Source organism: Stenella coeruleoalba (genome assembly GCF_951394435.1).
Source record: "Stenella coeruleoalba genome assembly, chromosome: 5".
Classification (NCBI taxonomy): domain Eukaryota; kingdom Metazoa; phylum Chordata; class Mammalia; order Artiodactyla; family Delphinidae; genus Stenella; species Stenella coeruleoalba.
In genome coordinates this window covers 139,736,851-139,751,935 of record NC_137150.1, presented here as the reverse complement: position 1 = coordinate 139,751,935, position 15,085 = coordinate 139,736,851, and the positions used below count along the sequence as shown (strand labels likewise).

The 15,085-nt window shown below is 43.6% G+C and overlaps 1 protein-coding gene across 2 annotated transcripts in view; it reads left to right on the top strand.

The window, feature by feature from the left end:
• Positions 1-15,085, top strand: part of DSCAM (DS cell adhesion molecule) — a gene marked incomplete at both ends in the record, with an annotated part of 750,319 nt that overhangs the window by 134,395 nt on the left and 600,839 nt on the right. The gene's annotated exons all lie outside the window — the stretch shown is intronic.

The window sequence follows — 15,085 nt, the reverse complement described above, 5'->3', positions numbered from 1 at the left end:
TGCCTGTTGGATACTTTTGGAAAACAGTCATGATGAGCACTGAATGTGGTATAATGGTATAAATGATTGCTTTTCTTTACATGTTCCCTGTGCACATGTGTGCAAGTGAGTGCATGCACACACACACACACACACACACACAATTTATTGTAACTCTTGAATACCACCAACTTTGTGTCAGCTTGCAGAGGTAAGAAATTGGAACTGAACTCCCATGGTGAAAGAGCATTTTTATATGGCTTATCGATTTGCTGGACAGTATAGGTTACTATTACAACAAGGACCATTAAAAAACATCACTAAACCATCACACAAATCAAAAATTAAATTGCACATTACAGTGAACTAGGATGTAATAGATGTTTTTGTCTTTCCGTAATACCATCTTTACAGTGAATTTGAAGTCCCTCACACTTTACTGAACAATAAATTCCTTGCTGTTATGTTAATTAATCATAGTAATTTGTTAACTTAGAATGTTGAAGAAATACTAAGCTTAAGACCTGAAATGTGATTGCAGTAATCAGAATAGAGACTCACCTGTACAATTTTATTTGCACATTTCGATTGTTTAATGGTCTTACTTGCTTTGCTTCAGAGGTCATTTTAGTTTCTTGATAGCAGATGGAGAGATGTGATGACAGTCAGTCTGGCTGAGCCCAGAATCAGAGTCAGGAGCTCTCAAAAGTACACAGCAGGGGGCTTGTGGGTTCAGGGAAGGGGAGAAATTGGGGTGATGTTTGCAGTCTCCCACACTCAGGGGCCATCAAATACGCAACCTCAGTGTCTGTCCTAGAAGGGGAAGAGAGCAGGGGAGAATGACAAACTGCCTCTAAGTGCTTCTCCTTGGAGGTGACAGATGTCATTCCTGTTCATATTTAATTGGCGAAGCAAGTCACATGGCCATGTCTGACCCCAATGGGGCATGTGCCTGGAAGGAGAGAACTGGAAACATGGATGAGAAATAGAAGTATCTACCGTGAGGTTATAGATCTACATCTGTATCTGTATCTATCTAATCTATATATCTGTATCTCTATCCTTATGTTTCCCAGACATCTTTAATTAATGGTATGGTTTTATTCAGTTTTCATCTTTTTGTAATCTATGTGAATAGACTTTTTTCTCCTTCCAACAGGAACCTAATTAAAATAAAAGAAGAGGAGTTGTGTATCTGGTCAGTGGAGGGGATGCTGCCATGCATACAGTTGATACCTTGCCGATATGAACTGCTGACCCCGTGTCCTCTCCTCAGTCATGCGTTGGAGCTTTATCCTTTGGCAAAATTTTTAAAACAACACAGCATGGACTGTGGGCTTTTCTTTTTTCACAAAAGTATCAGAAAACCGATATTGTACAGGTTTTTACCTTATTAAGGAATATATCCACAGTAAGGTTTTGTTGTTTATAAGTAAGCTATTTAAACAAACACAAGTTATCCCCAAGATGTTGCACGTGACAGAGAGAGAGAGAGGTTGAGACACAAACAGGAAGAGATATTTTTATACTCAGGTATTTCAACCTGAGGATGGGGCCCCAAAGCAGTGTTATGATCTGTAAGTAGAAAGTCTGGAATCACACCTTGTAATGGAACTTACTGTCACTTACTGTCAGACCCTGTTCCCAGTGCCTGAGCCCCATCCTCTGAGGCTGCAAAAATGCCCAGGGAAGGAGGTGATGAAGCCACTGGAAATGACAAAATGGTTAAAAAGAGTAGGAATCTTAATAAAAACCAGTTTCGGGTGGTTTAGATGGAGAAGGGTTACATTTCTCCTTAGGGCCCAGCGTGTGGCAGGGCACAGGTAGCCACACGTAGGGGGCAGGGAGGCTGTGTGGAGGAGGCTGGGACCTCCCTCCAGCGCGTCCCAAGGGCTGAGTGGTGGCGGGGGCAGTACTGGGGCGTCTAGACTGGAGGGGATTACCCTGCCCAGCACAGAGGTCCCAGGGACGGAGAGGCCTTTCCTGAGTTGGCTCTGAGTCCAGCAGAGACATCCTGGATGCTATATGTAAAAGGTGAATTCATCTCAGCTTGTAAATAAACTGAGGGCTCCTGAAACTCCTTGTTGAGCTTGGCTAGATGGTCAGTGGCTGTCAGCCTGCCTCTCTCCCCTGGGTCTGCAGTAAGCCTGGCCGGGAAGCTTGTCCCAGCAAAGCACATCTACTCTGCCCAGACCATCTCCTGAATTTCTGATTCTCTAGGTGGAGAAAAGCAGGGACCTAGATCAGCTATGAAACAGGCCTGTGTGAGGACCCTTGTGCTGTGAGGTTGGGGGAGGACCAGAGGGGTGCTGGTGGGGCTGCCTTGAGAAAGCTCAGCGCTAGGGGCAGTCAAGAGGGGGTTCGGCGCCCTGTGCAGGCGAGGCCTGTCCACCAAGGTGACGTTCCGGTGCCACCGCTCAGCCCTATGGGGCCAGAGCTTGGGGGACCAGAGCAGCAAAGGCCTGCTTTTAGCAGATGAGCCTTGGGGCTCGAGGCCAGGGCTCTTGGGTAGTTGGCTAAGGTAAATGGGTATCAGTTGTCTAGGCTTTCCTTTTCAAAGGAGAAGAAATTTAAGGTGTGTGTATTCCTATAAAAAGAAACACAAAGGCTTCTATTGGCAGAGCATGCTAATTTTGCCCGTTATCTTGGTTGAGAGAATCGGGGACTGCGTTACATGCTCACAGGGGTGAGCGCACCAGCCACGGTCTGTCTGGGTTTCCATGGGAGCAGCGTGGTGTCACAGGCCATCCTGACCGTGGCATCACTGGCTTAATGCACGTTGGGTCATGCCCTGATTTCTTCCCAGGGAGGTTTTGCGTTGGCCTGGATGTAGGCTCAGGAATCAAGTTGTGCCTCTTTGTCATGTGAGATCATTAGATCACTGATGTTAAGAAATGTAAATGAGTTCATTTATTTTGATCAGTCTTCAGAAGGACTACTTCTGTGGTCTTGGTATAGCCTGAATGTCTGCGTTCAAAGTTTATGTTGAAGTCCTAACCCCCAGTGGGATGGTATTTGGAGGTGGGGCCTTTGGGAGGTGATTAAGGTTAGATGAGGTCATGAGGGTGTGGCCCCCATGATGGGATTTGTGTCCTTGTAAGAAGAGAATGGAGCTCTCTCTCCAGCATGTGAGGATAGAGTGAGAAGGTGGCTGTCTGCATCCCAGAAATCCGAAAGAAGGCTCTCACGACACCCCAACCATGCTGGCACCCTGGTCTCTGACTTCAGCCCCCAGAGCTGTCAGAAGTAAATGTCTGTTGTTTAAGCCCCCCGCCCCGCCATCTGTGGTGTTTTGTTTTAGCAGCAGAGCTAAGATAGGCCTAAGGGAAGGAATCTCATAATTCCCCCCGGGAAGGAAAGGCTCATTGCATCTGATGCTGCTGTGCCCTCTGTTTTGCTGTCTACCTGGGCCCCAGGGCACCCCGTGGTTGACCTTCACTCTCAGACTCCAGCAGTGGATGATAGGAGGCTTGTAATTGTGTGGAGACAAAGTATCTCAGGCACAGGCACACACCGTGCATGTAAAGTCCTCTAGTAATATGATGGCCCCTGACTTACTGCCTTCCTGAAATAAGCCAGGAAAAACAAGCATGATGAGGCCTGAATGCATTTCTAAAGCACACTTATCACTTCTCTTCCTCTAAGCAAAAATGAGATCCTTTGAATATCAGATGTTAATGTAACCCAATAAAAATGTAGTAGTTTGTGGGGACTTCCCTGGTAATGCAGTGGTTAAGAATCCACCTGCCAATGCAGGGGCCATGGGTTCGAGCCCTGGTCCGGGAGGATCCCACATGCCATGGAGCAACTAAGCCCGTGCGCCACAACTACTGAGCCTGCGTGCCACAACTACTGAAGCCCGCGTGCCTAGAGCCTGTGCTCCGCAACAAGAGAAGCCACCGCAATGAGAAGCCCGCGCACCGCGATGAAAAAGTAGACCCCGCTCACCGCAACTAGAGAAAGCCTGCGTGCAGGAACGAAGACCCAACACAGCCAAAAATAAATGAATAAATAAATAAATTTTTAAAATGTAGTAGTTTGAGTAGGGATGCACTGTGGGAGGTTCTGCTGATGTGGGGATGGATATGTAGGACACCATCCTGGAAAAGAACAATATCAACAGCTTTACAGCCGGGTTTCACTGAATGGCCTTTTGTGAATTTCTTCCCGATTAAGGAGGCCAGCAATCAGAGAGCCCAGCGTTCCGTGTCTGTTTTCCTCGGATAAAATTCTGACAGTCTCCCTGGGGGTTTAGCTACATTAACATCAAAGACACAGCCCAAGGGTAACCGGATTTGGAAAATGGGAAGCGCAAACATTCCCAGAGGATCTACCTCCCTCTCTTGCACTGGCCCAAATTTCTGTTTCAGTATCTCCCGTCTGAACGCCTCTATTAGTGATGTGACTCAAGGAGAATTTTATCTCTTAGGATCAATGAGTTTAAGTCCAAGGATGATCATCTTCTTCCTGTATTTCAAGTAAAAGTGAACAATTTTCTGCCCACGTTAAATATCAAAGGACCTCAGCCTAGCACTTCACATGAAACGTTTGTTGTGGGTTTTGGATGCTGTATTTGGGTCTGGTCATCATAGATAAGGCAGGGCCTATGCTTTAGGAAGCATCTAGCTCTCCAGGCCCCCGTGGAGATGGCTTCTGCTTTTAGGGAGCTCAGGGGAGAGATTACTGTGCTATGTGGGGTGTGAGTGCCGTGAGAGCCATATGGGCAGACGTTACAAGAACACACACCTTCTCATGATTTTTCCTGGGGAGATCACTTCATAAAAGACGTGATCTTTTAAGAAAGTCTTTGCATTTTGGGATGGGAAAAATAATTACATCGTATATATGAGGCAAGGTTTTCCTTAAGCACGTTTCAGCAGACTTAAACTGAAAGCAGATTTGATGTGTTCTGTGCTCTTTGGGAAGGAGAGAGGAGCACGGCTGTAGCGGGCGGGGCGGGGGGGTGATGCTGCGGTGGGCGGTGCAGTATTTGCCTGCTGTGTTCTGTTCGTGTAACGCAGAGCTCTGTGAGCCCATGGTCCCTCTTTCCAAGGCACTTGCGTTTTAATTTTACTTCTAGTCACTAGGCATTTTCAAGGCAATCTCCTACATAGCTGCTCAGGTTGCCATGGCGATGAGACCCGATTCTGCCCTCAAGGTGCTTATGAGCAAAAGGAATGAGATCGACATCAAAATGATGTAAGGGGCAGACCTGTAATCACCTGAAAGCTTCATTTTTGATTTTTCAGGTACCGGAGAGTTGCAGGATTAAAAGAAGCATTTCTTTAACATTCACTAAAAATAAATTTATAGGACCAAATGAAAACTGTAAGAGAAATATCTTTCTATCTATCTATCTATCTACTTATCTATCCATCCATCAATCCATCTACCTATCATCTATCTGTATTGATTTTCAGCAAATAGGATCCTCATTTCAAATACAGGAAATTATTCTTCACACAGGAGGTATACAGCAGACTGGAATTCAAAGGGTGGAGAGATGTAATATTTTCACTGTGTTTATTTTGGGGAGTGGAATAATATATTCCATGTGGAAGTTTACTGGAAGGGAGAGTCCTGTTCTCTTTCTTTTTAAAAGCCATTAATTGATGATAATTTTGCCATTTAAGTCCGTTGCTCACTAAATTCGTTTTTACATGTTATTCTGCTGCCACCTGGAAGTGATTAGAAACAGGGTTGTTTACAGATCTGGAGAAAGCTCACATGGCAGTGAGATTAGAGGTCATATTGATGAGGGGCTGAAGCCCGGCTTTTCAAAAATGACCAGCTAATGAGACCCCGGAAGACCCAGAGCAAACAGAGAGCCTAGTACTAGCCTTCATAAAGAAGGCAAATCCCCACTCCCAAAATTAGGAGCTGTACATTGTAGATTATAGCCTGAAACAAACAAAAAAAATATGTTTCTGACTTTTGAGCTCCTGAGGGAGGGAGAGAGACCCATAGCAGTAGGCATGTTAACATAATATTTATACAAGAAAAGGAAACGAGAGAGAAGGGTAGCAAATTTAGCCTGGAGCATCTGTGTGTGTGTGTGTGTGTGTGTGTGTGTGTGTGTGTGTGTGTGTATAAAAAACACTCTATCTGCTATGAAGGTGTTGGTCGTTAGGTCAGCCTAAAATGCCCTTTGATTTCCTGCTCCGAGTGTTACCAGGAGAATGTGGCTTCTAATTGCAGCTCTGACACAGATTAGCTGGGTAATGCAGGGGAAGTGACTCTTTCCTTTGCCACAGCCTCCTCATGGGATGAACGTTAGTTTCATTGGTTCCCCTCACAATAAAATAACAGGATATTAAAATTACAAACTGAATATTCCACGTCTCAAGCCAACTACTGTCCAAGTTATTTTTTTTTCTTCTTAGATTTCATCTCATAAAATTTTAATGTTAGGCATGTGTCAGAGGTTCGGTCATTCATTGGGAAGACTCCCAGGGTTCTGCATATAATCATACCGTATGCGCTGCTGGGACTTATCACAGTGTGAAAGGTACAGAGCACAATCAGGAAAGGGGAAAGGTACCTGGGGAGAGGTCTGGAGGAAACCAGGTGCAAGCTTCCAAGAGTTCTTTCCCCACAGAGGATGTGCTTATTATCCCAGCAGAGAGCAGTGACAACAGATGGATACAGAATGCCATCTACCAGGGAGCTCATTAAAGACTTGGTGCCCAGAGTTTTTACTGGAGGGCTGGTCGCATAGGCACGTGCATGGCATGTCCCCAAATTCCAGACTCCTAGAAGGAAAGTAGGTCTTCCACGTAAACAGTATTGTTTATACATTTTAATCACAGCGAGCCACTCTTATCCATTGTGGGGGGCAGGAACCCTCCCAGAATTCCAGTTCCCAGACACCAGCCAAGGATCAACTCGCAACAGGCCTTTCTAAGGGTAGCAATCTCAGACCAGCTGTTAACTCTTGTCTGTACGACACAACTCCAATGATGGTGCCTCATTATTATTATTTTGGCCACGCTGGTGGGGCTTGTGGGATCTTAGTTCCCCGACCAGGGATTGAACCCATGCCCTTGGTAGTAAAAGCACAGAGTCTTAACTACTGGACTGCCAGGAAATTCCTGATGGTGCCTCATATTTTCACTCATTTTTTCCCTCATTCAACCATCACTTTTTGCATATCCCCAGCACCAAATGTTGGAAAAATCAAGTGAATAAGACAATCTATACTTGGAGGACTTTATTACATAATATCCATATATTCACAGCCTTTACATAGATCTCACCCCAGATTCTCTAATATCCCCAAACACACTGACCCAGATTCCTTCCTAGCTCCACCTGAATGTCAATACAGTTTTACTTTATGTTCAGCTGTTAGGGATCTCCTACCTGTTCTCCTCTCTACCTGCAATGTTTGGTTCTTTCTAGACATGAGAAGTAGATGGTAAGCCAAGTCAATGAGATGTTATTTGGACCCCAGTGCATTTTCTGATCTCTTGCTCCTCTGTGAGATTTCATCTCAGGGAAGTTGAAGACAATAACAGGATCATTAACAAAATATTATCAGGCAGTGATGACAATGAATAATACTGTTGATGTTAGCATTATCAAGCTCAAATCAGATGTCATGAATTGAAATTTGCTTGGGCAATGTGCCATAGTATACGAAAGCAGGGTTCAAGATTTCAAAATGTAGTTTTTGACTCAGAATAAGAGGGCAGTGTGAAATCAAGGCCAAGACCCGAGATGAACATGAATTATGCGGGGCTCTTGGTGTTGCTTCCCATGCATTAGGCAAGTCCAAGTGGAAGAAAGTCCCTTACTATGTGTGTCTGTGGCAGGAGCTCCAGAGAACCACCAAGCAGAGGCACCACCGTTGTCTGCCCTTTGTGGCTTTAACTCCAGGCAGATGGGGCAGGATAGTAAACTTCTAGCATCCTAGACTTCTTCCCTCCTAGCATCTCCATCGCCCCTGGAATCCCCAGTCCAGGTAGTTGCCACCATGTTCCTTTCCCTCCTCCAGCCTGCTGAGCTGGCTGGAGACCGGGTACCCTGACCATTCACAACAATTAACTTTAACTGCCCTTCACGGTCTCTCCAGATCTTTGGATAGTTCTGCTGATCGCTTTGTGTTGTTGAAAGTGGCTTTCCCAAGCTTTCCCTGGGAGTTCTTAAGACCCTCATTCCCAGCCCACTGTGGGTCTACTCTCTAATGTGCAAAAGATAATATCTTTTTACTTCATTGAGTCTGAAACCACCTCTCTCTGATGACCTCTCCTACCTCAGACATTGTATTTGTCCTGTTTTCTCTCACAGGAAGAGATGGCCCTCTTTCCTTCCAGTCTACTCCCAACCAGCGCTGTGGCCATGATTCCCCCTTGCCTTTTCTAGGACCCGGTTCTGTCATTTCTCTCCTCTATTGCCACCATCGCCTCCTCAGTGATTACTGTATTTCTTATGACACACGTGCTCAGCGCCCCCAGTTTTAAAGAAAACTTTCCCCTTGCCAGTTTTCATTCATTCTGTTTTCCCCTGGAAAACTTATTAAAAGAATAGTCTATACTCATTGCTACTCCTAGTCTGTACTGATTTGGGCTATGCCTCTAACATTTTACTGCAACTCACCTTGTCAAGGTCACTCGTGGCATCCTAGTGTCAGATCCCAAGGTCATCTCTTGGTGCAAGTTCTCTCTGACTTCCTTCTCCCTTGGGTGCCCTGTTACACTGCCTGGGTGACTTTCTCCTGTCTATATCTTCATGATGTCTTTCCTTGAGTTCACATCTTTTCTTCCCTGCTCATAAATGTGAGTAGCCCCCAGAACTCAGTCCTCCCCACCTCTCCCTCTCAGTCTCCAATTTCTCTGTTGTTCATTTCCTCCCTTTCTCAGGCTTCATCCACGACTTCTGCATTGATGACCCTGACACTGGCTCTGTCTCCTCTCCTGGGATTGATTGATCCCCACTGCCTGCTCCCTTCCTGCCATTTCCAACTGAGGATAACTAACGCAGAGCTAAGCATTTCTCACAACCACGAATGGATTTGCCTTGGCATTACTCTTTTTTTTTTTTTTTCCCCAGGTAGTAACTATTAGTTTCCAAAGAATCACAACCTACGTGGCTTGAAAAAACAGAAATTTATTCTATCACAGGTCTGGAAGTCAGAGGTCCAAGATCAAGGTCTCAGGAAGGCTGTGTTCTCTCTGGAGGCTCTGAGGGAAAAATTGTTCCATGTGTCTCTCCTAGTCTCTGGTGCTTGCAATAATCCTTGGTGTTCCTGAGCTTGTGGACACACCACTCCAGTCTCACTCTCTGTTGTCACGTGGCTGTCTTCCTCTGTGTGTGACTCTGTGTCTCTTCTCTTCTTATGAGGACACCAATCATGTTGGATTAAGGACCCACCCTACTCCAGTATGATCTCATCTTGACTAATTACATCTGCAATGACCCTATTTTCAAATAAGGTCGCATTCTGAGGTTCCAGGAAGGACATGAATTTTGGGAGAACACTGTTCAACCCACTACATTAATAAATCCTTTCAGTTCCTTTTTGACCCTCTCTCATAGTTTACATCTTTCTATTTCCTGCTTGACACATAATAGACAATGCATATTGGAAGAGATCTTTAAAATTTGTTTTTAAAGGAAGGAAACAAAAATCAGAAAGCCTCAGCGGTGTGGCAAGAGGTACCAATACCCGGCTGTTCGTGTGCTGTCCGCCACTCCACCCCAGCTATGTCAGAACGCCAGCTGGCAGCCTCCGCATCAGCTGTCTCTCCTCCAGCTGCATGTAGCTCACACTGGGTCACACTGGGTTGGGAGCCAGGATGGGACAGAATCAAGATGGTCCAGGGCCAAGACACCGGGGCTGTAGGCTAACGGCTTGACTTGTATTTTCAGATCATGCTATGGACTGAATTGTGCTCCCACCCCCCTAATGCATAAGGTCTAACCCCCAATGTGGATGTATCTGGAGATGGGGTGTGTAAATGGTAATTAAGGTTAGGTGGGATCATAAAGGTTGGGCCCTAATCCAATAGGACTGTGGCCTTATAAGAGGAAGACATGTGAGTCCACAGCAAGAAGGGAAGACATCTCACCAGACCTCACCCATGCTGGGACCCTAATCTCAGACTTCCAGTCTCCAGAACTGTGAGAAATACATACGTGCTATTTAAGCCCGAGTCTGTGGTGCTCTGTTGCAGCAGCCCAAGCTGGCTAGCACAGATAATATGCATGTAAACTCATTTTCTGAATCTAATTCTGTAATTCCTGAACTGCACGTGTTACACTGCTTCCCTACTCAACTTTTTGGGTTATGTATCAATAATACCACATAACATGTTACGAAGCAATTTGATGACACAGTGATCACTCAAGTTTTTGTTAAATGGTACTATTTTCAGGTGCAGTGGATTATCTGGCCTCTCAGAGTCCTGTGTTTCCCTTCTCTGTGGAAAGTGGGTCAGTTATTAATGGAAAAATGAAGACTACAGTGTCCCACCCTATCCATGGGGGATACAATCCAAGCCCTCCAGTGGATGTCTGAAACTATGGAGAGTCCCAAATCCTATATATACTGCGTTTTGCCCTATATATACATACATAGCTATGATAAAGTTTAATTGATAAATTAGGCACAGTAAGAGAATATCGTAGTTGCCGGCATCACTGTTCTTGGGCACTGGGGCCATTATTAAGTAAAGTAGGTGTTACTAGAACCAAGAGGGTTACTAAGTGACTGACGGGTAGGTAGCTTATTTGGTTGGATATGCTAGACAAAGTGGTGATACATGTATCCCGTGTGGGATGGAGTGAGATGGGGCAAAATTTCGTCATGCTACTGAGAACGGGCGCACGATTTAAAAGTTATGAATTATTTATTTCTGGAATTTTCCGCTTAATATTTTTGGACCTCAGGTGACAGTGGGTAACTGAAACCTCAGAATGCAAAACCATGGATAAGGGGGAACGACTATACATTTCCCAAATGACGAGTGGTCTGAAAACTTACATGCAATTAAATTTTCCCCCCAAAATACCCCAAATTCCAAAGTCAGTTCCAAGGTAACTCTAGTTTTATTAGATGAACAATCACTTAGTACTGAAACATCCACAACTAAGCCATATTTGGACAATGCACTCACTGCGCTGTGTCCATGTGTGGAGAAGTAGTGAGAATATTTATAGACTATTTCAGGCTCTTTAGTTTCTGGAATATCGTGGTGATGCCCAGTGTTTACTGCTCAGAAGTGGGCTGTATAAAGATTAAAAATCCCCAGCACACGTTGCTTTGCAGGAGGGCGTAGCTGAGATGTTCTTTTCAGAGATGCTGATAAGCAGACAGAGTAAATAAGGAAATATAGGCTTCTTAACATCTCCCAATTGGGTCACATGATCTTCCAGGGAAGCTTTCAGGCTCCTGCCCGCCTTCCATTTTGCCAAATCTGCACGAGGGCTTGAGTTTGAACTCAGAGAGACCAGGCTTTGGATCTCCATTTCACAGCTGTGGGAGCTTCAACAATTAATTGCCTCTCTGTGGAATTGGACACAGCATTTTTATAAAGATTAGAAATGCCAGGCAAGGTGTTTCTTTATAGCCAATTTCTGCTCTCTGGCTGTGTACTCGGCTATCTCGTCAGAAGGTACAAGGATGGAGTCTGAAGCCACTGTCCACATCCACGTTCCAGGCCCACCACGGACCACGCTGTGACCTTGCACTAATCACATAGTCTTTCTTTGCCTGTTTCCTCAGTCATAAAATGGTAACAATAGAAAGTTGACACATTCCCATGAATGAATACATGTAAAGTGCTTAGGACAGTGTTTGACATAAATTTTGGCATTATTCCTCTTGTAATTCTTATCTCCTATCTATCTAAAGTGTTCCTCCAGAAACTGGGTAGTCAGGACTCCATGGTCCAAAACAGATAAGAACTTGTTGTGTGGAGCTTGTTACGGGTACGAACAGAAGTAATTCTATTTGAGAAGAGGCGTTAAAATACGAGGTGTCCTGAAGAAGTCGTGGGTAAACGGTCCGAAATCTTGCAAACTCAATGTAAGAGCATAAGAATGCTATGGAACTAATAGTTGTGTTGGATTTTATCAAAATAAACAGCTTTTTGTTAAATGTTTACTTTTCTTAAACAGATATCGGATGATGTAAAAATGAAATAATCTTATTTTTTGCCTTAACCATCACAGATATATCAGAATATATGTTTGCAGGAAGGATTTGGACTTAGATTAAAACACTGGCAACACATTTGGGTTACTAAATAGCTAACAACGTATGTCACGTTATGCCTGACAACTTCACAACAACCTCATAGGTCATTATTCTCATCAGCCCAGGTGAAGAAACTGAGGCACAGAGAATTTCAGTAACTTGTGCAAGGTCCTATATTGCAATTGTCTCTCTCTAAAAGATAGAGATTTTTCATTTAAAAAAACCACAAACTTTCTTTCAGTCCATAGTCCATAAATGCATGAGTCAACACATGTTGTCAACATTGCATGACACACAACTTTAACTGCTGTAACTCGAGAGTAGGAACTTGTTTAAGCAAGTAAAACATTTTAAAATATGGTATGATCCAAACTAGACTTACCTTTCTGGACATTTGATCTATTTAGAGCATTTTATTGTGTTTGAGGACAATATGCTTAATGTTTTTTGAAACAATATTGCACAACTAAAGAAAAATCAAAATAGGTGAAACTGTCTGGGATAAAAATAATTTTCTTAATTTCAGTTTTATTTAGAATTGACCCTTCCCATTGACCTCAAGTATAATATTATGATACCTGGTACATAGTAGGAGCTTAATAGATATTTGTTAAATGAATGTGGAATGAGCACCATTGCCATCAAAGTGGTGGTGCTATTTCCTTTCAAATTATCCTTAATGCTCTATGGAGAGCTCTTACTTTCCTATAATTTTTTTTCTTCCTCTGCACAGTACAATTTCAAATCAGCCTCTTCACCCAATGCAAAGAGTGTCTGAGCAGGTGCATCAGAGGTAACCCGGGATTTCACGGCTGACTTTCGCACAGAGATATCCACATCCCCAGTACTTAGTAGTCCCAAAGCAAAAGCTGTCTTCTTTTATTTTCATGAAATGATTTTAGTTTTGTAAATGCCTTACAATTTTATGCTGTAGTATTTGTTAAAATATAGCACTGAATAAGTCAATGAAAATCCTTATATGCCAAGACATTTAGAGGCATTGTATAGCATTTCTTGATGCACTGGGTCCACAACCAAGCCATTGGTCCTAAGACATCACTTTTCTTGTTAAGCTAAAGGGAGATGCCCACACGGGCACACGCATTTGGTAAACACAGAGTGCGAACTCTGTATGGCTGTTGTGTGTGCGTGTGCCTGTTTCAAATAGGGATCAGCGTGCTCTAGCAATTTATGATGCTGCGTCTAAAAATTGTAGAATTTCTGTGTGGAAGAGCTTCAGAGTATCTTTCTGACCTGGACGGTGGAGCCCTGAAAGGTCACTTGGTGGGCAGCAGGAACGGCGGCCGCCTAGCCAGAGGGCTCACCCTCGTGAGCCTGGTTGAGGATGGGAAAGCTGCCTGGACCATCCTTCCATCTCTATCACAGGATGCGATTTTGCATCGGAAAATTATTCCTTGGTGGAAGAAAGAGTCATCTGGGCAGTGAGTGGCAAAGTGGAGGCTCAAACCTGGGATTTTGTGTGGCTGTTTTGCACAAGTGATTTTAAATTTCTTCATTGCTGTCATTGAATCATTTACTATATGCATAAGGTGTTGTTTCTAAAGTTGCCATTTTTATTGTATGACCCATTTAAAAAGGGCACAGGTGAGCTAGAGGCACACAGAAACAACTTACTTAAAGTCAATAGGTTTACTGTATTGAAGAATGGGCAAAGACCAATGGGGTGCTTTTAATGATTGATTTAAAAGAAGCTCATTGAAAACTGTACGTCTCAAGATGAATCATTTTGGAATGGCCTTAAAATTCTGAGTTTCTAAGTTTTATTTCAATAGCAAATATATAAAAGGCATTTTGATGCAGACAATATGTAGTATATCTGGGAATGTTTACTGGTGGTTTCTGAAAAGAGAAACCATATATTTCTATTTCTTTATAGACAGAAATGTCCTCAGATCAATGTTTCTTGACCTTTTTCTGGATCAGGGATGTGCTGAGGAAATAATGAAAACTATGGAACAGTGGATCCCCAGGAAAACACATTAACACCCAAACCTGCATTAATTCCAGGCCTTTTTCCTTCCCTTCAACCTCACCATCCATTTACACCCTCCTAACTCCATCCTTACTTCCCCTAGCCCAGATTAACTAGGTATTCATACCAGTTAAACACTCTGATAGAAATGCTGGGTAGTCTCTCTCTCTCTCCCCCTCTCCCTCTCCCTCTCTCTCTCTCTCTCTCTCTCTCTCTCTCTCTCTCTGTTTCTGAACTCAATTTTATTTTGAAACCTTCAGGCTCACTCTTTTTTTTTTATTTTTTTCTTATTGGGGTGTATAGTGTTTTACAGTGTTGTGTTAGTTTCTACTGTACAGTGAAGTGGAGTTCCCAGTGCTATACAGCAGGTTCTCATTAGTTATCTATTTTATACATATGAGTGTATCTATGTCAATCCCAATCTCCTAATTCACCCCACCCCCTCCACTCTTTTTCTGATATCTTATTTGTCTTTGCTTCTTTTGCTCCATCTGCTATGCATATATTTTTTTTCTTTCTGTGCCCCTTGAATTGTACCAGTAACTTTCACTGCAATTGTTCTCATACCAGGAAAAGCAAGGGGTTTTTATAAAAAGCCTTCATCAAGTCATTTTCAAACTGCAGATGCTTTAAGAAAAGCCATACTGAGCTCCCCCCTCCCTAATTAGATGGTGAAATTTTTAGTTCTTGGCACTGTTATCTGTTTGAATTGAAACCCTATCATTGAAAAAGCCAAATGAACTTAAAACTGAGGAGGGCCATTTCCCAAAAGGGAATGCAGCCAGGCTCCAGCCCTCCGCGGAAAGCCAGAACACACACAATCTGGATGTACGTGACACGTTTCTACAGCTCCCATCTCCAAGTTAAGTCATTTGCTCGTGAAAAAATTATCCTGAGATTCAGGATCTTTTCAA